Raw genomic sequence first — 25,549 nt, forward strand, 5'->3', positions numbered from 1 at the left:
CGCCAGTTCTCTGAAGAACCTGCCCATTCTTTACCTTCGTAGTTCTCCTGATTTTCAACATTCTGTTGTAGCATTAAATCTCAAATGCCTCAATTCTCTTCTTTGCCGGTTTTCCCACAGTCCACATACTCAGACTGAATTTAAGTCCTTCGTTTCATTCAAGTAGACTTCCATTGGTCAAGAATGCCCTTTTTGCCAGAACTAATCTGCTTTTTATGTCCTCCTTGCTCTATCCATCATGGATTATTTTGGTGACTATGTAGCAGAACTCCTTTCGTCTACATCGTGACAAGCAATCCTTACGTTAAGTTTCTCGCTGTTCTCATTTCTGCTACTTGTCGTTTCTTTGGTAGTTCCTCGGTTCACTCTCAGTCCATGTTCTTTACTCTTAGGACTGTGTATTCCCTTCAGCAGATCCTGTAATTCCGCTTCACTTTCACTGAGACTAGAAATGTCATCAGCGGATATTATGATAGGTATCCTTTCACCCCAAATTTTAATTCCACTCCTGAACCTTTCTCTTATTTCAGTCATTGCTTCTTCGATATACAGACTGAATAGTGGTGACGAAAGACGACATTCCTGTCATACACTCTTTTTAATAGGAGCACTTCGTTCTTGACCCCCCACTCTTATTGTTCCCTCCTGAATCTTATTCCCTCCTGGATCTTGTACATATTGTATGTTACCTATGTTTCCCCACAGCGTCCCCTATTTTTCTCAGAATTTCGAAAATCTAGCACCATTTGATAGTCTCAAATGCTTCTTTCAGGTCGATGTATCCTTTAAATGTGTCTTGATTTTTCTTCAGTCATGCTTCCATTATCAACTGCAATGTCAGAACTGCCTCTCTGGTACCTTTGTCTTTACTAAGGACAAACTAATAGTCATCTAACAGATCCATAAATTTCTTTTCCATTCTTCTGTATATTATTCTTGTCAGGAAACTGGATGCATGAGCTGTTAAGGTAATTGTGCGGTAAATCTTGCACTTGTCGGCTCTTGCAATGATAGGAATTGTGTGTACGATGTTTTCCTGAAAAACAGATTACCCATAAGTAGGATGTTTCGGTAGGTTCTGGCTCACTTCCTATTTTCCATGAAAACTTACCTGGAACTTACTAAAACATCCTACTATAGTCCACTTCTCAGGGCTAACTCATTGAATTTCATTTAAATTATTATGAAAAAATAATAAAAATGAACATTTTTTTGTATCAAATTCTCCAATTTTCAGGAAAATTATCTTTTTCATAAAAAAGTAATGGTAAGAAAATAAAATTCAATACTTTTTATAAAATGGGAAAGTAAGAAAATAAAAATTAATATTGGTTTACAAAAGGTGAATGTAAGAAATTAAATAAAATGAATGTAAGAAATCTATTCATCACCCAAACTTTTTCTTATTTTTTCTTCTTGAGCAATCATTTTTATGATCTGTGATTTGTATACCTTTTTTGACATAATACTGATTTACAGTCTTACCACACTCACATGTTACTTTAATTTTTTCATGTCTTGATACACATTCTTTACAAATCCAATAAAATCCATCCTTTCAATACTTATCTTTACGAAATTCATTAATATTCATTTTCTCTAGATAGTCACCACACTACTTTAGCTGTTTGATATTGTCCATTTAAAGATTATAAAATTTAATAGCGAAAATAAAAAGTGCTATTCAGAAAAATGAGAATTGGATATCATATTCTAATTGACATACTAAATTTTCCAGTTTATATTTTCTCTGCCCTTCTGAAAATATTTCAAATAGAAATGAATACAAGTTCTAAGGGTTTCCTTAACTTTTCCTAATTTTTTATTCATTTATATAGCCAAAAATTTTCAGTAAGTATTCTGTGCTGTGCATCATAAATTAAATTTTTCTTATCATACATCGCTATGTACAGTACAGTATCTGTAGGAATTTTTTCATTGAAAGTTGCACAAGGCTTCATAGTCGTGTTTGTGAACGTACAATATTCTTTTTACGAATCATACTAATCACTCAGATAGCTTAGTTCGTTACGAAACTATATGGAGTTATGTCAGTGTCTGATTTGAGTAGTGTAACTCTTTGAAACAGAGAAATGCACCATATGCTTTGAGAAAATTAGAGGATTAATATTCCACATTTCTTGTGGGACAATTTCGTTTCTTGCGTTTCTCAAGTATATATTCTATAGATTAAAGTTGTTGAATAATGAAGAGTCAAGTAATTGATTATTTTTGCGATTTGTGTGAAATGTAACAAATATGAAACATGGCATATCAAATTCCACTGAGTTCTAGTATTTCGTGGTATCTGCTTCAAAATTTTTATCACTCAATCCAGTTCTAGTATTTCGTGGTATCTGTTTCAAAATTTTTATCACTCAATACAGTTTGATGTTCTAAAAAGATATCGGAACGTTTGGATTTTTCAGAAGATTTTTCTCATTGTTCTATCTCGTAACTTGGTTCATATTTTGAATTGGTAAAGTAATTTCCATTGATTCTATTACAATGTTTCCTTCCTTAGGATGTGTATCTTTAATTTCAACTCCAGCATCTTTATAATCAGGCATCTGCAGAACTAGATCTAGTAAAAATTACTGTTAAGTCTCCTTCTCACATAATTTCTTCATAGTCTTTAAAAAATCCACCAAGCATTGATAATGGATAAAGTACTTCATTTTCCTTAATCCTTATTTCTCCATTACTAAGAATATGGTGAGTACTTCATTTTTTTAGTCCTTACTAGAATATGGTGTTCCAAGCTTATTTCACAACTAACAGATGAAGTCAGATATAATATAGCTGCTACAGCGATCTGACACGTTTTGTGTACCATGATGCATCAGTGCCATCAATTATTCGTTTATGGGGTATATATCTCTCAATTGCCATCGGCACAATCGCTTTATAATCACTCAACATATTCTCTATGCTTACACGATCAGATCAGAAGGAGTGGAGACTGTCTCTTACAAAGGCGTTAAGACCATATTTATCAGATCTTTCAAATAGATGTATTTTGCATTTCGATTTGATGGATGTGGGTGTTATGGTATGCAGCCTAGCAGCAGCTGCCTTGTGGTCGTTAATCCCTGTATTCGTCACGATGCTCCCTATTTGTTCAGAACTGTTCACAATAGTATCCTGAGAAAGCATTCAGTACAATTTCGGATGACGTTTTATGTCTGATGTCAGCTTTAAACTTATCATTTCTCCAGTATATCGACGGTAGATGGAAGTCAACACCGACTATTGTGGTATGAGTGGGGTACCTATTTGAAAAATTAGCATGTGGTGATCCAGGAAATAAACTAGATGAAGAATGTCGAAAATATGATATTGCCTACAGAGATAATAAAGGTTTATAAAAAAGACATGAAGCAAGTAAAGGACATCAATTAGGTGCAAGTGAAAGAATGCCTACAAGTGATGCTTCATTAGGTGAAAAATTAGTGCAACTGTAGTTACACTGGGTTTAGATGCCGATGAAAATGGATGGGGATTGTAAAAATATTAATTCTTATAAATTTTTTATCTATCTATATAAATAAATTTTCAATTGATTGTTCTTTGCTAACAAGTGGTAAAACTAAACCAAACCCTTTTTAAATTAAAGTAAATAGTGAAAAATAACGATGTTGAACCACTTTTAACTGATGCACAAATAAGAAAGAGAGGTAGAAACGAAGTGTCAGAAGCAGAAGTGGGTGGAAATTTACTTATTTAATGAGGTATTCCAATTGTGAAAAAGATTATTGAATATATAACAAACAAGAAAGAAAGTAAAGGACTAACACGCTATGAGGGTGGATGTTTTCCTTTACTATTAGCTGCATTACTGTATCTAACAAGTATGGGTTCACTTGCTTGTGGTCCTGCAGCAATTGAAAAAGCAAGGAAAAAGCCAATGCAGAACTGGAAGGTCAGGAAAAACATAATCAAGCAATAGAGAAAGAATTAAAAGGAGTAAAAACAATTTCCAAAAAATAATTGGAAAGTATAATAAACCATTATCTAATTTTCATGTAGAAGAATTAGATAAACAATAAAAAATGAGATATTGTCATGGCATACTTATGACTGATAAATTACCTAATAAACCAAAAAATTGAGGATGTGGAATAGTTTACTTACATTATCTGATCATACTGGTACTCACTGGATTTTTTTATTACAGGAATAATAATGAAAAAAATGTATTTGATTCATTCAGTGGAAATATTCCAAAAGAATTGGCTGAATATCTCAGTTCAAGTGATGTGTACTATAAAGGACAATGAATTCAGAATTTTGATGAAGTGATATGTGGACATTTGTGTCTATTTGTTTTAATACTATTATGCATGACTTATAAGTTTAATGGTATTTTGACTTTAGTAAATGGACATTTTTGGAAATAAGGCACAGCTTAAAGGTCACACAAATAATGGATGAATAAATTTTGAAAACATAAAAGATGAATTAGAAGCAAAACATGATCCAAAAATCGAAAGAATTAAACAATTCCTTAAAGAACTGTTTGTTGTTTTTAAAGTAACTAAAGGATATACTGATTTTAAAAGATAGAAGAATAGGGAATATGAATTATCCAATAAATGGTCATGATGCTGTTACCAAACAATACTTCAAAATAGAATATGTTACAAAACCTGAATACAGAAGCATTTTATTACATTTGTATTATTATGTCAGTAACACTGAATTAAATCAATACTTAAACGATTTAAGTAATCTTAAAAAACGTATGATATGCAAATTAATGGTTTTACTTTTATGACTGGTGGTGAACAAAAAAATACACAATTTCGAGTAGACGTTGTTGTTATTCTTGGAAATATAAATAAAGAATTATCTTTTTATGATTTTGATATTGACAGTAAGTGTTTACGATTCTCTTTATGAAATAACTCCTACTGATACGTCAATAATAGTAAATTAATCAAGTTTCCAACTATGAGATTACAAGGTACTTTTAAAAGTTTTCCAGTTGATGTTGACGTAATTGTATTTGGTGAAATAATTGAAATCTTATTAAATTTTTATCCTTCATAAATGGAAACTGTATCTACTGTTTGAAGTGTAAGAAATGCATTTAATCCTCACAGAGAAACAACGAAAAATGGATGACTAAGTTTTGAAGGTTTTTATACAATATGTAAAAATAGAATGAGTAAATTGGTCAAAAAAATTTTGTAGGTGAAGTGGTGAGCAAATCGTTCACCTTTAATATTCATGAAGAAATTGCTAATGAATTACATAAACCAATGACAGAAAATTTAAACAAAGGCATGTAATTTTTTTGCAGTAGATGATTTATTGCAAGCTGATTTAGTCTAAATGGATTAATGTCGTCCAAAAGGAATTATACCTACATCAACTTATAAAAACACCTACTCGCCCATCTGTATACAGGTTAACCGAGATTATTGCATTATGGCGTTTACATACTACAGTTTTGCTGTTTTATGTCCTATGTCATCTTTCATTAATAACGATGGGTGCATTATGCAGCAATCGTTGTGAAAGGGCCGATATATTCTAATGGTGCAAGACAGGGCAGTGTGTTCAAACTTATATAAATCCATGCACAGTTTGTTACATTTTAGTCATAACCTGGTGCAGAGGCCTTATGTTTAAGATTTTCAAACTTTCTATAAGTCATTTGTTTTAAGATATAGCTGCATTGGTCTTTTATCTTCGACAGTCGTGGTCTCAGTTAGACATACGCAATGTTCCCTGCTATGTTGATTTGCAGCACGTTATCTAGTCCTATTTAGTTTCACGTGAGCTCCCAAGGCCCACTGCATGGCGTCCATGGAGATGAGGGGCACACCAGAGCTTATGTTAAGTCTTGGTGTTGACTTAGTACTTATGTACCGCATTTTTAAAATGTGACCACGCCTGTTCAGGCTGTTTTAGTTTTATTTCTAGTATATACCCTCATAGACAAATTATAGATTCAGGTATATCTTCTGAAGAGGCCTCTATTATTTGGGGTGAAACCTAGGTACAGGTTGGTTTCATTACCACCATTGAGGCTGATAGTTTCTTATATATTAGATTATCATGATTGCTGACTGGGTTACAATGTTGAAAGTACAAATTTTTTAATATTAATAGAGACTTTAACCTAGACGTTCATCAATGCAAGGGTCTCCAAAGGAATTAAAAGATTGAGTTTGAGATAAATGTTTTATATAATGTTACTGAATGTGAATATTTGTATACTAGGTATGGAGAAGAAATTTGTATTGAGCTTAATAATGAATTTAAGGCTATTTTATCAGATAGATATTCTAAATTAATTACTGTCTGGGATTTTGAATTAACTGAAAACAAACAGATGAAAATGAAACATAAAGGAATGAAGAAACTTAAAAACAGAAGTAATGAATTTCATGATACAGAATTCGTAATGTGAAAATTTTGGACTCGTTGATAATGAATTTATTAGTCCAGCATCTGGACTCAAGGGCCCTGGAAATACGAAGAATAATACAAAGAAGCTTCATTAATAATGTATCATTACCATTGTTCATCACTTGAAGTAAGTTAGTTGTCAGCCAAGGAAAACGAGTTTTTTTTTAATCGACTACATTATAGAACTTAGAGACCTGTAAATTTATGTGAATAGTGGGTGCTCTGATTACTTGAAGCCTATGGGTTCCTGAGCAGTCAGCTGTAGAGGGCCGCGATCTGTATGTAATGTTAGGTGTATATGACGAGATTAGAACTTTGGATGATGTGAGCATAGACTTGAATACTATGAGGTGCCAAAAGTCATCTCATTTTGCCCAGCGTAGTGCAGCAACTGGACGTGGCATGGACTCAACAAGTCGTTGGAAGTCCCCTGCAGAAATACTGACCGTGCTGCCTCTCTAGTAGTCCATAATTGCATAATTGTTGCCGGTGCAGGATTGTGAGTACAAACAGACACTCCATTATGTCACAAATATGTTTGATGAGATTCGTGTCGGTCAGTGTTGGTGGCCAGATCGTTCGGTCAGATTGTCCAGAACGTTCTTCAAATAAATTGCGAACAATTGTAGCCTGGTGACATGGCGCATTGTCATCCATAAAAATTCCGTCCTTGTTTCGGAAATGCATAAATGACTGCAAATTATCTCCAAGTGGGTGAACATAGCCATTTCAAGTCAATGATCTGTTCAGTTTGACTACAGGATCCAGTCCAGTTCATGTAAACACAACCCACACCACCAGCTTGCAAAATGTCTTGTTGACAGCTTGGGTCCCCAACTTTGTGGGGTCTACGGCACACACTAACCCTACCAGCAGCTCTTACTAGCTCCAGCTGGGGCTCATTTGACCAGACAACGGTTCTCCAGTCGTATAAGGTTCAACCTATATAGTCACGAGCCCAGGAGAGGCGGTGCAGTCGATACTGTGGTGTTAGCGTAGGCACTAGTGTTGGTCCTTGCTCACATAGCCCATTGACGCCAAATTCGCCACACTATCCTAGCGGCTACGTTCCTTGTACGTCCCACGCTACCTTCTGCGTTTGTCTCAAACAGTGTTGCTTGTCTGTTAGCACTGACAACTTAGTGCAAACGCCGCTTCTGTCGTTTAATGCAGGCCATCGGCAAGTGCGTTGTCCGTGGTGAGAGGTAACGTCTGAAATTTGGTATTCTCGGCACACTCTGAACACTGTGGATTTCGAAATATTGAATTCCCTAACGATTTCCGAAATGGAATATCCCATGCGTCTAGCTACAACTACCATTCCCCGTTCAAAGCCCGTTAGTTCCCGTCGTGCAGCCATTATCACGTCGGAAACCTTCCCAGGTGAACCACGTGAGCACAAATGACACCTCCATCAATGCACCACTGTTTTTGTACCTTTTAAATGTGGTAATACCGCCATCTGTAAATGTGCATGTCAGTGTATATCACCATCCAACGAATTTTGTCACCTCAGCGTATTACATCACGTACTGAGCGCCCGTTAGGCAGGGAATGACCTCCATCTCTTACGTTGTCAATCTTTTTTTGTTGCAAGCGTTCACTGTTACAATTACGTCTGTCAGAGGTTGTCTGTCCTCCGTGTGGTGTGTAGGTAATAGTGGGAGAATATTCATGTTCTTGCAGTTAAACAATCTTCTAAGATTTTTTGAGGAGGAAGTGTTTACAACAGGTCTATGTTCGTGTGTCCAATGCCTCCCGTGTTCGTAGTCCCTGTTGACACTGAAGTGAATGTCATTGTGACTGAAAAGAAGTCGTTGTTCTTACGTTTGAATGCATATAGACGATACCATTTCAGCTATTCTGGCTCTGTAGACTTGGTTCAGTGAGTATGAATTCCGTCAGTCTTTCTTCGTTAGGGTTGAGCGCGCTTAAGACTTTGGGTTTGAGGTCACATCGTATATACGCACTAACTCCCGTTGCGTTTGTTTGGTCTGTCAGCCATAAGAAACATATATCTGGGAGGAAAAGAGACGCAGATGATATGAGCGGTTTTAGTCACGTTCTAAACAGGACGCTTACGTTAAGCTATGGTAATGAGGGGAAAAGGCTTAGTTCCTCGTAATGTGTAGACAAGAATTGCACATTATAACTTGCTACTAACAGCCATGACGCATGCTTCAAGTGGCTTGCAGTACAGCGTTTGATAAGTTCGCTCCTATCTGAGACGAACGATGCTGACCTACGTTTCCGTGGAGTGGCATGGCTCAGGGGTTGGCCATGGTCCAAGATGGCAGAAGACTTTAAGTAAAGGGGAATCTACGAAATCTTGGAGATTGTGACAGCTGGAAGAGGGTTGCTGAAAATATAAGGAAGTTGAGAAAAATTGACATGATGTCTCGTGGTATACCAGGTCTGATCACATGAAAGAATAAGAAGATGAAAAATAAGGAGAAGGTATGAGCGGCACCTTCACCAACATTAATGGCAGATTGGGCAGTGCTAGATTCTCCGGATCATCGAATCCCATACGTTGCGTCTGTCAATTGTTATATAAGATTAAACTGACGAGAAACGGGAGTAGTGGGTATATTGATTGGTGTAAACTGATCAACTCGAATACATATCCAAGTCCTCCTTTAAACCTGAAAGCGCTCTTCTATGGATCCTTTCAAGCACAGGTCATAGGCACGAAACTCCATTTTATCACTAGACGCAGTGAAGAAATGAATTCGTCCCCTGTGGTCTTTGTCGTGTTTGTTCCCTCCTGTAGAAAATGTATGGCAACTCTGGCCAGAATTGAACCCTGAACTTCAGGAGAACTACATGCAGGCGCAGTGGCAAACGTATGATGTCACTATACCACTCTCATCTCCTAGGTCACGCCCCCTTCCACGACACGATCCTTACCCTCTTCTTCCCCCTCCTCCTCCTCCTCCTCCTCCTCCTCCTCCTCCTCCTGCCATCTCCCCTTTCCTACCTCAGCTCCCCTCTCTTATGCCACTTCTACTTCATTTTCTTCGTGAAGCCGGTCATCCAGGGAATATCCATAGCAGTTACAGCTGTTGCTTGTTTATCTATGCGAAAGTCAGCTTCCTTACAGCCGTATTTTTATTTTTTGTTTAGATTTATCTCACGTACGTGCAATCGATTTCATGACAACGTTGTATCCCTTTTAGGTACTTATGCAACATATGCATTATATTAAGCATGTACCTACAGATACTAGTCTACTATTTGTAAGACAACGTACACAGGAAACATACATTTGACTACTATTTCATGTTTTAAATGTATGTATGAAGATTGACAACTACTGAACTAATATCTGTAAGTAGATGATAAAAGCAATGTAAATGATCACACATGTGCTTCGTATTGTGTAAGTACACTGATATAGTCGACAAAACAAAACCTTACTCATGGTAAATGGCTAAGTCCCACATAAGGCATTATCGGTGTGTACAGACACGTCACACATTGTGGCAATACTTTCGCCCCATCAATACCGACGTTGCGTTAAGGCGGTGGCACATTATCCTACCAGCGAGACGTACTATAGACAATAAGAGAAGTAAATAGTAATTAAACGTTGTACACGGAAATAAAGGATATCGTCAGAAACAGGAAAATGTAAAGTGGTTTGACTGACAACGCTAAAAGAGGTCCGAAGGAGGTGTGAGAGTAGCTGTGCACATAGCTCATCCTTGTCGTCCCTCACTGAACCGGAGATTGGTTCCACCAAACGGTCAATACTTTTTGTTATGTCTCCGTCATACTAGGTACCAATGGCCTTTCTGTTGTCATTCCGCTTTTCTTCATAAGAACAATATAGTTGCAGTGATCTTCAGGAGAAGTATTGTAATAGGAGATTGTATCACAAAATTTTAAACAGAATTCATACAAGTTGTTTTAAGGGTATTTGTTTTATAAAGCGAAGAGAATATCATTACTTTGGGTAGTAAGTGATTTAAGATCGATCAGACTTCTTGTCTATATGCTTAAAATTATTCACAAATAAATATAGATGAGACTGAGTAACAGAAAGTAAATGTTTAACTATGTCGTCATAAATTTTGCGCTCAAAGTACAACTATAAACTGAATTTCAAGTTTTTTTGAGTGCAAGTGTTTGTAAGGTTGTAATACCTGCAGCTGAGTTGTTGTTTCAACAATGTTCATTCGCTGTAGTGAACTGTGCTTCAGGCCGAACAAAGAATATCGTTTATCCCTAATATGCGGTAACATAGGATGCAAAACCATCTCGTATTGCAGAACGCTAGCTCACGTTACGATAACTTCAGATTGCCGCCGTAGCTGCTGGACTCAGACTCATAGATTTGCCTTGTGAAGCCATCTGGTGATGATCCTATTGCGCTAGTACTTGACGGGCATCGTATCGCATATTTGTGGTAGACAAGGGAAGAGAAAACCGTGTCCTCGTCATCTATGTATCACCACGTTTCACGCATAAAATGCAGCATCTTGGGTGGAATTCATGGAGCCGTTTGAAAGAGTGGCATATATGAGGGCAGTGGCAATGGAAAATGCTGTAAACAGTCTGGAAAACAGGCATGCGCTTACAGGTAATTACTTCGCAATGCAACAGGCGTCTTATAAACGAGATGCAAGTAACGGAGTAAATGGTGTCCGGCCAGCTCCCAACATCTGCAAGCGACATCAAGAGGCATTAGCTCTAGAAAAATCAGCACGTTCTGAATCTGTTGAATTGTTAACATTACTGTCCATGAAGGAACGTTTGAAACAATTCAAAGAGAATGAAATCAAATGTGACAAAATCGAAAGTTTAGTTCTTGAAAAAGAAAACAAGAAAATCACAGTGAACATAATCTTCCAGCGATTTGGAGACCGACTAGACAATGCTTCAGATGCACAGTCTAAATAAGAAGACACTGAATGCATATTATGCATTGGTCATTTCTCTAAAGATTGAAGAAGAGAAATGAGCGCAGTGCTTGGAATGCTATCCTTGGTCTCCCAAGCAATGTTAAAGAGAGAAAGAGCTTTTTCATGCCCCGTCTGGCCACGCGGGGTAGCTGAATTCAAAAATGGAATTTACTCTTACATAGGTCAATATAAACATATGCCCGCCCGGCTAGCCGCGAGGTATAAAGCGCTGCTTCCCGAGCGGGAAGGCGTGCCGGGTCCCCGGCACGAAACCGCCCGGCGAATTTGTGTCGAGGCTCGGTGTGCCGGCCAGCCTGTGGATGGTTTTTAAGGTGGTTTTCCATCCGCCTCGGCGAATGCGGGCTGGTTTCCCTCATTCCGCCTCAGTTACACTATGTCGGCGATTGCTGGGCAAACATTGTCTCCACGTACGCGTACACCAAAATTATTCTACCACGCAAACACATTGGGATTACACTCGTCTGGTATGGGACGTTCCTGGGGTGGGGTGGGTGGGTGGGGGTGGGGGGGGATAGGGGTTCTCAACTGGCCGGGGGCCGAACAGAAAAATAACCCTGGGTTCGGTGTGGAGTGGCGGTGGCGTTGGTGGACTGCTGTGGCCTGTTGTGGGGTTGTGGACTATGGCGGGACGAAGCCTCTCCGTCGTTTATAGGTCCCCAGTTCAATACACAGTATAAAGATTTAAGTTCCGAGAAGTTCGCAGTCAGTAACTTTGTTTTGGAGATAGCATATCTTCACGAAGGATTTGAAAAACTCGTTTCATCCAAGTTAATCAGAGGAACATTCTGAAGCCGTCAGACAAAATCTCAGCCTTCAGAAAGAAAGTACCGTTATGGAAGAAAAAGTTGGATAGTAATCATGTATTTTCCGTGCTCTTCTCACGATTTTAGAAGACAATGACCTTCGTATGAGTGAGGAGTTGAAGCCAAGATTTGTGAACAATCTGACTGATCTCAGTGGTCAGGTTCTGAAGAAATTTCCAGGACGAGTTGACGAACACAACTGGATTCTTTCGCTACAGAACATACATAAACACTTACCACTGAAGAACAAGAGCAATTTTTTAATATTTCTTCAGGAGACCTGTTGTATTCTAAGCTCATTTAAACATCACTACGAGGCGGAATCCAATATTTTCTGCACTGGTGCTTTCATCTGGAAAGTAAGAGTAGAACATCTTTGCACCACTAGGTGGTGAGAGCTCCATATCTGATGAGTCAGTGTGCGTAGTGGCAGTCAACTGGGAGGACGTTTTGCGTGTCCACAGTGATTTCTGTAATACTCTGTGTTTGGTGTGTGGCGATTTTACGATGGATCCACGAACTGAACAGCACATGTGTATCATCTTCCATGTGAATCTCGGGAAAAGTGCTATGGAGACTCTTGCAATGATTCAACAAGTGCTTGGGGGGGACAGAGCATAAGCCGTACGAGTGTGTTTGAGTGGCATGCTCTGTTCAGGGCAGGCAGTACAGACGTCGAAGATGATGCTCACACTGGAAGGCCCGTTAGCAGCACAACGCCAGAAATTGTTGCCAAACTTCAACAATTGGTTCATGCGGATGGACGTCGAACCTTTCGAGACCTTGCGGATGAAGTGGGTATTGGTTATGGGACATGTCAATGATTGTTGACTGATGAATTGAGCATGCATCGTGTCGCCGCAAAATTTGTGCCAAGGATCTTGACTGCCGATCAGAAGGCACAGCGTGTTGAAGTGTGAACGGACCTTCGTCAGACCGCATCTAATGATCCAGCCTTCCTGTCACGGGTTATCACCGGCGACGAGAGCTGGATTTGCGGTTATGACCCAGAGAGAAAGCAACAATCGTCCCAGTGGAAGAGCCTGGGCTCTCCAAGACCCAAAAAAGTGAGACAGGTGAAGAGCAAAATGAAGGGCATGATCATCGTTTTCTTTGATACCAAGGGAATTGTGCACAAAGAATTCGTTCCACCCAACGAAACAGAGAATTCCGCGTACTACTGTGACGTTTTGCGACCGCTCCAAGAAAACGTGCGGCGACAACGGCCCGGACTTTGGCGTCAAGGGAACTGGCTGCTGCATCACGACAACGCACTCTGTGACACGTCCTTGTTCATCAGGACCTTTTTGGCATAAAAACAACATGGCGGTTGCACCCCACCCACCGTACTCGCCAGATATGGCACCTTGCGACTTCGCGCCATTCCCAAAACTGAAACTCAAGCTGAGAGGCCGTCGGTTCGACGCTCTAGAGAGGATTCAAGAAGCATCGCTGGCGGTGATAAACACCCTCAAAGAACAGGACTTTCAACAGATGGCAGCACCAGTCTCGAAAATTTTGGATACCACTCGCACTTTAGTTTTGAGCTTGGTGAAGCAGGAGTATGTGGTAGGAAGTAAGGACATAATACTTTTTTTCTTTTGTACCTTTTGTTGCATCCTCATGTGAGGTAAGTTTTTCAGTGGTGGCAGTTGTCGACAAGAAATACAGCTTGCGGATGAATGTGAAGAATGAGACTGAAGTCACAGTTTACAGTCTTCTGCAGAGGTTTAAAGAACAGATGGTGAACAATAAAATGTTATAATCTTAAAAGTAACAAAATGAATTTTCAGTCTCCAACGGAGTGTGTGTATGTGCTGATTTGAAACTTTCTGGCAGATCAAAAGTGTGTACCGGAATGGGTCATGAACCACGGTACCAGGTTCAAGTCCCGATAAGGGGTACTGATTTAATCTGCAAGGAAGTTTTACATTAAAAATGTATTAAAATGTATTATGTCAACAATAAATAGAACAGTGACTACTCTCTTTTTCGACACAAGTTTATTCGCCGTACATTTCGGATCGTATGTCAAGTGCAAAATGAGCCACAGGTGTGTATGTTCAGGTCAAGGCAGCTGTGGACCCTTAACCACTGCCTTACCTAACCAGTATTTCACACCTTTTGCTCTACACATTGCATGTTGTGTTTCGATAGTGTACTTTTTCCCTTCAGTCCCGTGAATTTAGAAATAATATCCCTCGATATTTCATCTTTCATTCAGCCCACGTTATTTTCATTGATGCATAGGATGTTACATCTGTTGTCTTCATGGTAACCCGAATTGTCAAATCACGTATGCACATCACTTTTAATAATCCATAAATAAATTAGGTACTTAACACACATATATAGGTTAATGTGTCAAGTAACATATTTTAACATTTCTTTGTCTCTGATTTCTTCAACATACCTCCATAATGAAAACCTACAAGTGCAACACCACACCTAAACTAGGTTGCATAGTGTTCACGCCCCAGAAGAAAGAAAAAATAGGATTTAGGTTTTAGGCAACAAAAAGGGGAGTGTGATTCCGATGAGTTGAATTGTGCGACTGGTGCTCAAACAGTAGATTATTTTATGGACCACTCGTACCATTCAACTTTTAGATCACTTTAATTGCTTGGTTGTAGAACGTTGCAGCATTCGGATGTTGTAAGTACATCGTAAAATACTCTCGATTGTTGATACATCCAAACAATTCCGTTCCTCAATCCATTGACCTCTCGTCAACGAAAAATTTCTCTCAGCTTTAGAATTCTGTACTGCAACTGAATACATATAAAGTCAAACGGGCTCACTTAGAGGAGACGCACCATAGGACATTTTAATTCCTACTGTCTATTCTTTTACAAATAAATTCATAAAACTTCGTCAACTTGGCAAGGAAGGATGCAGGATTCATACTCGTAGCAATGGAAATTCAAAAATATAACAGAATAATTTTTTTAAGTGTAATTTCATCATTTTTCCACTTACTATTGGCTATATTTGTTGCTGTAGGTACACTTTTATTCATAAGTAACAGATTCTTCGATGAATTTTGCACAGCATAAAAACCATACTTATAGGTGTATGAAACTCTAGAATTTATGTAATTTATGAAAAAAAAATGAATGAGCTGTTACATTTTAAACTTCTCTCTCTCTCTCTCTCTCTCTCTCTCTCTCTCTCTCTCTCTTTCTCTGTGTGTGTGTGTGTGTGTGTTTGTGTGTGGGCGCGCGCGCACGCTCGATTAGGGTAAGTGTGGCTGACAATGAGATGTTCTCTCGAACTTCCGGTAAAATGTGGAAGAGTTTCGTAATGCTGGAAGTCTATTGCAGCCTGTGTGGCCATGGATAGATCCTCAAGGTGTTCAATAAACGAATTTTCGAAAAAAAAGATGTAATTCTGTTCCATCATTCGTTATTCTAAAATGACTGGACCTATTATCATGCTACCTATCAAATGGCTCTGAGCATTGTGGGACTCAACTGCTGAGGTCATAAGTCCCCTAGAACTTAGAACTACTTAAACCTAACTAACCTAAGGACATCACACACATCCATGCCCGAGGCAGGATTCGAACCTGCGACCGTAGCGGTCTCGCGGTTCCAGACTGTAGTGCCTAGAACCGATCTGCCACACCGGCCGGCCTGAGCTACCTATCATACCACACCAAACAGCGATAGAAAAAGCTTACTTGGAAATTGGTGTCCGCTGTAGAATGTGTTTTTTTTTCTCCGTCCATCGATGACTCGTATGTGTGTGGTATTGGTTCCATTTCGAGTAAACGTGGATTCATCAGTAAATAGTATTAATGGAAGCAAATAACGATTGCCATTTTTTAAGCAGTGATAAAAAGACAAGGCGTGCTGCGTTGTCACCAATGAGTAGGTTGCGGACCTGTTGTAATGCTCGCCATATTCTTGTTCGTTGGTCAATGATACGTGCAGAAAGTTGCCGTGTGCCGGTAGCAGGGCTACATTTCACTTCTGAACAACATATTGCTGTTCCTGCACAGGTTGTTGACGTTCAGAAGAAGAAAAATGGGAGCTAGGAAGAATACCTGCTTCACGCAACGTGCTGAAAACTCTCGCAAACACACTACGCTCAGAAATTCGTAGTGTCGGGAGGCGCCAACGGTATTATTGGAGATCAGGAGCATTATAATCGCACAAGCCGTGAAAATACACCATATCTGTATATTCTGCATTAGCTGGACTGAGGCATTTTAACCAGCCTGTGTAGAAACACAGTTAACCGATGCATCTCTCTGATACACTCTCAATTCCTCACAAAATTTCACTCATAATACACCATGGGCAAATGCGCGTTCCACGTTAACTTCCGGTACCATCGTTGTGGGAGTGGCCGTGCGAAAGAGGCAGATGAGCGGGTAGAGGTTCAGGAAACCCCATTTCCCATCTTATTAGCTACCCCTGACAGGCGGAAAAATCATCAAAGTTCAATAGCATGAAGTTTCAGAAGGCATTGGAAACCAAATTAATAGAACAATCTAATCCGTGTGCATAGGACATGTCAACTGTGATTAAGGAAAGTGTAATCATAATCTCTCCACTGGCAAAAGTTTCCGTATTAGCCCGCCAGTCAAATCACAAAGAGGTAGATGACCATGTCTAAAAGATTACGTAACCAGTGAAAGAGTTGTATTCAACGAGTCAAATAGTGATATCAGAAGTCTCAATGTGGTATGCAAAATAGAAAACCTGGAAAGGGAAATGAAAAGGCCCAATGTGTACATAGACTTTTTCGGAGAAATGAAATGGAAGTTGGATACAATTTTCTGGTCAAATGAATATAGGGTAATATCAACAGCAGCAGGAGCAAGTTTCAATATGAATAGGAACGTAAAGCAGAGACATGAATGAAATAGAAAGCTGAAAATTCCATTTTACTAAGACGTAAATTATCGACTGAAATGACGAGCGTACCTTCCAGAACAGAGCAAAACAAGAATAATCCTCAGGGAGAAGTCCAGAAACAAAGAAGGCAGCCTCCCAGTCTCAGGCGTCTTGTCACAGTCCGCGCGGCTTCCATCGTAGGAGATACGAGTCCTCCCTCGGGCATGGCTATGTGTTTCGTCCTTAGCGTAAGTTACTTTAAGTCAGATTAAATAGTGTGTAAACTTAGGGACCGGTGACCTCAGCAGTCTGGTCTCATAAGACCTTACCACAAATTTCTAACTTTCCAAAGAAGGCAGCTTTCAAAAGTATCGCTGGATCAATACCTCAATATTGTTCATCAGTATGGAACTGTACTACACTACTGGCCATTACAATTGCTACACCAAGAAGAAATGCAGATGATAAACGGGTATTCATTGGACAAATATATTATACTAGAACTGACATGTGATTACATTTTCACGCAATTTGGGTGCATAGATCCTGAGGAATCAGTACCCAGAAAAACCACCCCCGCCCGTAATAACGGCCTTGATACGCCTGGGCATTTAGTCAAACAGAGCTTCGATGGCGTGTACAGGTACAGCTGCCCATGCAGCTTCAACACGATACCACAGTTCATCAAGAGTAGTGACTGGCATATTGTGACGAGCCAGTTGCTCGGCCACCATTGACCAGACGTTTTCAATTGGTGAGAGTCGAAATTTTTCTGTATCCAGAAAGGCCCGTACAGGACCTTCAATATGCGGTCGTGCATTATCCTGCTGAAATGTAGGGTTTCGCAGGGATCGAATGAAACGTAGAGCCACAGGTCGTAACACATCTGAAATGTAACGTCCACTGTTCAAAGTGCCGTCAATGCGAACAAGAGGTGACCGAGACGTGTAACCAATGGCACCCCATACCATCACGCCTGGTGATACACGCTTCCAATGTGCGTTCATTGCGATGTCGCCAAACACGGATGCGACTATCATGATGCTGTAAACAGAACCTGATTTCAGGTTTTGCCATTCGTGCACTCAGGTTCGTCGTTGAGTACACCATCGCAGGCGCTCCTGTCTGTGATGCAGCGTCAAGGATAACCGCAGCCATGGTCTCCGAGCTGACAGTCCATGCTGCTGCAAACGTCGTCGAACTGTTCGTGCAGATGATTGTTGTCTTGCAAACGTCCCCATCTGTTGACTCAGGGATCGAGACGTGGCTGCACGATCCGTTACAGCCATGCGGATAAGATGCCTGTCATCTCGACTGCTAGTGATACGAAGCCGTTGGGATCCAGCACGGCGTTCCGTATTACCCTCCTCAACCCATCGATTCCATATTCTGCTAACAGTCATTGGATTTCGACCAATGCGAGCAGAAATCTCGCGATACAATAAACCGCAATCGCGATAGGCTACAATCCGACCTTTATCAATGTCGGAAACGTGATGGTACGCATTTCTCCTCCTTACACGAGGCATCACAACAACGTTTCACCAGGCAACGCCGGCCAACTACTGTTTGTGTATGAGAAATCAGCTGGAAACTTTCCTCGTGTCAGCACGTCGTAGGTGTCGCCACCGGCGTCAACCTTGTGTGAATGCTCTGAAAAGCTAATCATTTTCATATCACAGCATCTTCTTCCTGTCGGTTAAATTTCGCGTCTGTAGCACGTAATCTTCGTGGTGTAGCAATTTTAATGGCCAGTAGTGTAGATAGGATTTTCACAAGAAACAGACAAGATGCAAATAGGAGCAGAGCGTTTAGTTACAAATTCATCCAGCAAGCTCGAAAGAGTCATGGAGACATTCAGTCAACTCCAGTGGCAGACGGTGCAAGAGATGCCCTGTGCATCTCGGTACTGTTTACTGTCAAAAGTTTCGAGGCGTAGGTTTCTAGAAGAGTATCAGTATGTTGTACGCTCCAACGAATATCTCGCGAAACGTCTAAGAAGTTAAAATTTCGAGCTTACACGGAAGCTTACCAGCAATGTTTCTCCCAACGAACGTTTCGCCACTGGAATAGGGAAGGGCGAAGTAGTAGTGGTACATAAAGTACCCTCCTCTATACGCTGTAGGGTGGCTTCCGGAATATAGGCGTGGATGCAGATGTAGAAAACTCGAAGTTGTTGTCACTACGTCGAGTTTGCGCTCCTCTGTCCTGACGGGCTGAAGCCTGAGTCGAGGCCTTCACTCAACGTTAACGGACCGCAAGCTCGAACCTGCTGACCAGTGGCCGCAGGTGGGCGCCGTCCTGCGGTCCGCCTACGCCGCCAGAGCCCGCCGCTTCCCGTAAGTGGCCGCCAAGAGACAGACTGGTCGTCACTTCTGTGAACACGCGCGTTTCCTTGGGGCAATCACATCTGATGATTCAGCGGAAACACAGAAGGCTTCGGACCACTGTTTGTAGCTACCGCAAAAATGCCGCTGCCGGTGTTGGAATTTCCTTTGCGGCCTATTCAGGTGACTTGGTTTTCTTCTGGGAAGGTCTTGATTCCCTATCACGCAAATCAACATCGGAATAACGTTCATTACACGTTGCAACGACGGAAGATCACGTTTCCTAGAACTCCTTAGATGCCAGGAAATAAAATGTGGCAGGTACAATTCCCACTGTTGTGATATAACCGCAGTGTTTCTCAACGAACGACAAAGATACTTAACATATGGTCCTGGTGGCGGTGAATGGTCAGTGATTAACAAGTGTTTTAAGTGTCTAATGACAAGCAATGGAACAGTGACTTATGCTTGCATTAGATAGCACACTGACATGTAGTTGTCATGATTATAGATAAGGGAGCATTAATTCCAGAAAAAAATACCGGATTTTTCTAGATTCTTTTGCTCCACATGCTGCCCGAAGAAATACCAAGCGAAGTTTTGTTGACAAAGTAAAAAAATTAATGGAAAGCTAACAGTCTACGCAAACAGCTGAACACATATTAACTAAAGCGCAAATATTAAAATTGTCGGACGGTACAATGTCAAAACCTCAGCTTCCACATAATACTGACGTTAATGTGGCTTACACGCCTTAGAAATTTCTTATGAGAGCATTATAAATATTTACACAATAAAGGTGCAAAATGTTCGATGGAACAGTTTGGATTAAAATATCTTGATGTCAAACACCCAAAGCATGATCACAAAACTTTTTCTATTGTGATGCACCTTAAGACAGATAAGTTAACACATCAAGTGTACGTAAAAAGAGCTTTTTTTTAAAAATAAGAACATGGAAACACTGTCAATAGACTTCAGAAGCATTTAACTGACAAGGATCGCAATAAAAAGAAGCAAATACGCCAAACTAAATTCACATTATCATTTGCAAAATAAAATCCGTGTAACGTCAGACCTGTCAGGAAAGCGAGAGCACCAGCAGCAGCGAGTACTGTTTGTATAAAGCGTTTTTGTACTTATTTGCTGCGCTTAGCTTTTAAATAGTTTTTCTGGGAAAACCTAGCGTAGTTTTCGCGTCTCGTATTTCAGTGAGTGTTTCTTGATTATCAGAGTAGCTCATCAGAAGATTATCTTGGGAATTTGTCACCGTATAGAGTAGGGTAAACATAGTCATGTGTAGGGACTGTGGTTGTTGTGAGCGGACGCAAGGAGAATTGGCCACTCTTCGGGGGCAGGTGGAGGCTTTGTCTGTTAGGCTCATCGAGCTCGAGGCGCAGGCGTCGGCTCGTAGTGGCGTTGGGGCAACTGTGGTGAGACCTATGCCTACTTCGGTGGCCTTGGAATCACATGGAACCCCTGATGTCGCTGCGTCTTCCGGCAGTGAGCATCTTACCGGTCAGCCATCACTCCAGGGTGAATGGCGGACAGTGGTGGGCTCGCGCGTGCCTGGCCGAAAGGCGAAGGTGGGATCTGGCCGCGTGGCAGCTGCCTTACCCCTTTCCAACAGGTACGGGGTGCTTCCTAGTGGTGATGACATCGTTTCCGAGCCACCACAGGATGCCTCGCCTGTTGGGCCAGTGGCCGATTCTCCGGCAAGGTCCCGACAGTCACAGAGGGCGGGCCTATTAGTTATAGGGAGCTCCAACGTTAGGCGGGTTATGGAGCCCCTCAGGAAAATAGCGGGTAGGTCGGGGAAGAATGCCAGTGTGCACTCGGTGTGCTTGCCGGGGGGTCTCGTCCGTAATGTGGAGGAGGCCCTTCCGACAGCTATTGAACGCACTGGGTGTGACCGGCTGCAGATAGTAGCACATGTCGGAACGAATGACGCCTGCCGCTTGGGTTCTGAGGCCATCCTTGGTTCCTTCCGGCGGCTGGCTGATTTGGTGAAGACAACCAGCATCGCACGCGGAGTGCAAGCTGAGCTTAATATCTGCAGCATAGTGCCCAGAGTCGATCGCGGTCCTCTGGTTTGGAGCCGTGTGGAGGGTCTAAACCAGAGGCTCAGACGACTCTGCGACTATAATGGTTGCAAATTCATCGACCTCCGTTATTGGGTGGAGAACTGTAGGGCCCCCCTAGACAGGTCAGGCGTGCACTACACACCGGAAGCAGCTACTAGGGTAGCAGAGTACGTGTGGCGTGCACACGGGGGTTTTTTAGGTTAGAGGGACCCCCCCTTGGGCGAAACGATAAAATACCTGACGGCTTACCAGAGAGGACATTATCATCGTTGATAAAGAACGTCCGTCCTCAGAGACCAAAAACAGGAAAAGTTAACGTAATATTGGTAAACTGCAGGAGTATCCAGGGCATGGTTCCTGAATTAGTATCTCTTATTGAAGGAAATAGTGCGCATATAGTATTAGGAACGGAAAGTTGGTTAAAACCGGAAGTGAACAGTAACGAAATCCTAGACACAGAATGGAATATATACCGCAAGGATAGGATAAACGCCAATGGTGGAGGAGTATTTATAGCAGTAAAGAATTCAATAATATCCAGTGAAGTTATTAGCGAATGCGAATGTGAAATAATCTGGGTTAAATTAAGTATCAATGGTAGGTCAGATATGATAGTCGGATGCTTCTATAGACCACCTGCATCAGCAACCGTAGTAGTTGAGCGCCTCAGAGAGAACCTGCAGAACGTCGTGAAGAAGTTTCGTGATCATACTATTGTAATAGGGGGAGACTTCAATCTACCAGGTATAGAATGGGATAGTCACACAATCAGAACTGGAGCCAGGGACAGAGAATCTTGTGACATTATCCTGACTGCCTTGTCCGAGAATTACTTCGAGCAGATAGTTAGAGAACCAACTCGTGAAGCTAACGTTTTAGACCTCATAGCAACAAATAGACCGGAACTTTTCGACTCCGTGAATGTAGAAGAGGGTATCAGTGATCATAAGTCAGTGGTTGCATCAATGACTACAAGTGTAATAAGAAATGCCAAGAAAGGAAGGAAAATATATTTGCTTAACAAGAGTGATAGGGCACAAATCGCAGAATATCTGAGTGACCACCATCAAACGTTCATTTCTGAGGAAGAGGATGTGGAACAAAAATGGAAAAAATTCAGAAACATCGTCCAGTACGCCTTAGATAAGTTCGTACCGACTAAGGTCCAAAGCGAGGGGAAAGATCCACCGTGGTATAACAATCATGTACGAAAGGTACTACGGAAACAAAGAAAGCTTCATCATAGGTTTAAGAGTAGTCGAATCATAGCTGATAAGGAAAAGCTGAACGAAGCGAAAAAGAGCGTAAAGAGAGCAATGAGAGAAGCATTCAACGAATTCGAACATAAAACATTGGCAAACAATCTAAACAAGAACCCTAAAAAGTTTTGGTCATATGTAAAATCGGTAAGCGGATCTAAATCCCCTATTCAGTCACTCGTTGACCACGATGGCACCGAAACAGAGGACGACCGAAGAAAGGCAGAAATACTGAATTCAGTGTTCCGAAACTGTTTCACTGCGGAAAATCGTAACACGGTCCCTGACTTCAGCCGTCGCACGGACGCCAAAATGGAAAATATTGAAATAAACGGTATCGGAATTGAAAAACAGCTGCTATCACTTAGTAGCGGAAAAGCATCCGGACCAGACGAGATACCCTTAAGATTCTACAGTGATTATGCTAAAGAACTTGCCCCCTTTCTATCAGCAATTTATCGTAGATCGCTGGAAGAACGCAAAGTACCTAGCGACTGGAAGAAAGCGCAGGTCGTTCCCATTTTCAAGAAGGGTCATAAATCAGATGCGAATAATTATAGGCCTATTTCGCTTACGTCAATCTGTTGTAGAATAATGGAACATGTTTTGTGTTCTCGTATTATGACGTTCTTAGATAATACAAATCTCCTTCATCATAACCAACATGGATTCCGCAAACAGAGGTCATGTGAAACTCAGCTCGCCCTATTTGCCCAAGAAATTCACAGTGCCGTAGACACTGGCGAGCAGATTGATGCCGTATTCCTGGACTTCAGGAAGGTGTTTGATACGGTTCCGCACTTACGTTTAGTGAAAAAAATACGAGCTTACGGAATATCGGACCAGGTTTGTGATTGGATTCAGGATTTCCTAGAAGAAAGAACACAACATGTCATTCTTAACGGTTCAAAATCTGCAGATGTAGAGGTAATTTCGGGAGTACCGCAGGGAAGCGTGATAGGACCTTTATTGTTTACAATATACATAAATGACTTAGTGGACAACATCGGTAGCTCCGTGAGGCTATTTACAGATGACACGGTTGTCTACAAGAAAGTAGCAACATCAGAAGACTCGTACGTACTCCAGGAGGACCTGCAGAGGATTAATGCATGGTGCAACAGCTGGCAGCTTTCCCTAAACGTAGATAAATGTAATATAATGCGCATACATAGGGGCAGAAATCCATTCCAGTACGATTATGCCATAGGTGGTAAATCATTGGAAGCGGTAACGACCGTAAAATACTTAGGAGTTACTATCCGGAGCGATCTGAAGTGGAATGATCACATAAAACAAATAGTGGGAAAAGCAGGCGCCAGGTTGAGATTCATAGGAAGAATTCTAAGAAAATGTGACTCATCGACGAAAGAAGTAGCTTACAAAACGCTTGTTCGTCCGATTCTTGAGTATTGCTCATCAGTATGGGACCCTTACCAGGTTGGATTAATAGAAGAGATAGACATGATCCAGCGAAAAGCAGCGCGATTCGTCATGGGGACATTTAGTCAGCGCGAGAGCGTTACGGAGATGCTGAACAAGCTCCAGTGGCGGACACTTCAAGAAAGGCGTTACGCAATACGGAGAGGTTTATTATCGAAATTACGAGAGAGCACATTCCGAGAAGAGATGGGCAACATATTACTACCGCCCACATATATCTCGCGTAATGATCACAACGAAAAGATCCGAGAAATTAGAGCAAATACGGAGACTTACAAGCAGTCGTTCTTCCCACGCACAATTCGTGAATGGAACAGGGAAGGGGGGATCAGATAGTGGTACAATAAGTACCCTCCGCCACACACCGTAAGGTGGCTCGCGGAGTATAGATGTAGATGTAGATGTAGATATGAATGTAGGTTTAAGAAATTGAATAATACGTTCATGTCTCGTTTCAAACCAGATTCAGTAAGTCGTCGACAGTGTTATAGTCGCCACTAGAAGCAATAAAACACGAAGTGGCAACTTCATACATAAAAGAAACTGCAACGGCTAACAAGATACAATCCCCACAAATACTCAGCTAAGGAACTCCTCTTACACCTTTGATGTGACCCACCTAAACCCATACCAACTGTATTGGTTTGTCGCTGTAATTATCCACATTATATTAAACGTAAATTTAATGACACTTTAACGGTAGCAAAGAAGGACCTTTACAGAATATGTAGGTCATTATCAAAGCTCAAAACTCTAGTTGATGGGAATACCTGTAACCTATTCACCACCTTTTAATCACAGCACAGTGAAAATTCAAATGAAATGACATCATTATCAATCAGTTTCTTGGCAATCTCAGAATAAATGGCTTTTCCTGAAGTGAATAACGCTCTTTCCATTTAGAGGTATCGCTATTCAAAAAAAATTAAGTGTCCTCTGGAGGATTATTTGTGCATAACGAATTAACTACACGCTCGTAAAAGTTAAAGAGTCACTTCTTGTGTGATGTCGCAATGGTTTGATTTTTTACCGTTTTATTAGGTTAGAGAAAGAAACGAAAGAAAATAGTTTTATCACCAAGAGAATACTATTAGCAATCAGTGGCCACTGATCTGTATCAGCATTGTATGGAGCATATTGAGAATTTGTGTGGGACGGATTTGAAACCAAGTCCTTTACTTAGCAGGCAGATGCGCTGACCACTACGCCATCCAGACACAACTTATACCCCACACGCTGCTAATGTAGTACCCCTGCTCATTAGCCTTACAACTCGCCGCATCTCGCAGATTACCGTAAGAGTTGGAACTCTGTGTACATCTTCACTGAAGGCATCATTGACTGTTGTCGCCTTAATTAAATATGTGGTATCTGCAGTTATATGCGGCCCACCACGAAGTCCTCTCCTGTGCCAATCTCTTCATCTCAGAGTAGTGCCTGA

This window comes from Schistocerca piceifrons, chromosome 4, assembly GCF_021461385.2.
Source record: "Schistocerca piceifrons isolate TAMUIC-IGC-003096 chromosome 4, iqSchPice1.1, whole genome shotgun sequence".
NCBI classification, from domain to species: Eukaryota; Metazoa; Arthropoda; class Insecta; order Orthoptera; family Acrididae; genus Schistocerca; species Schistocerca piceifrons.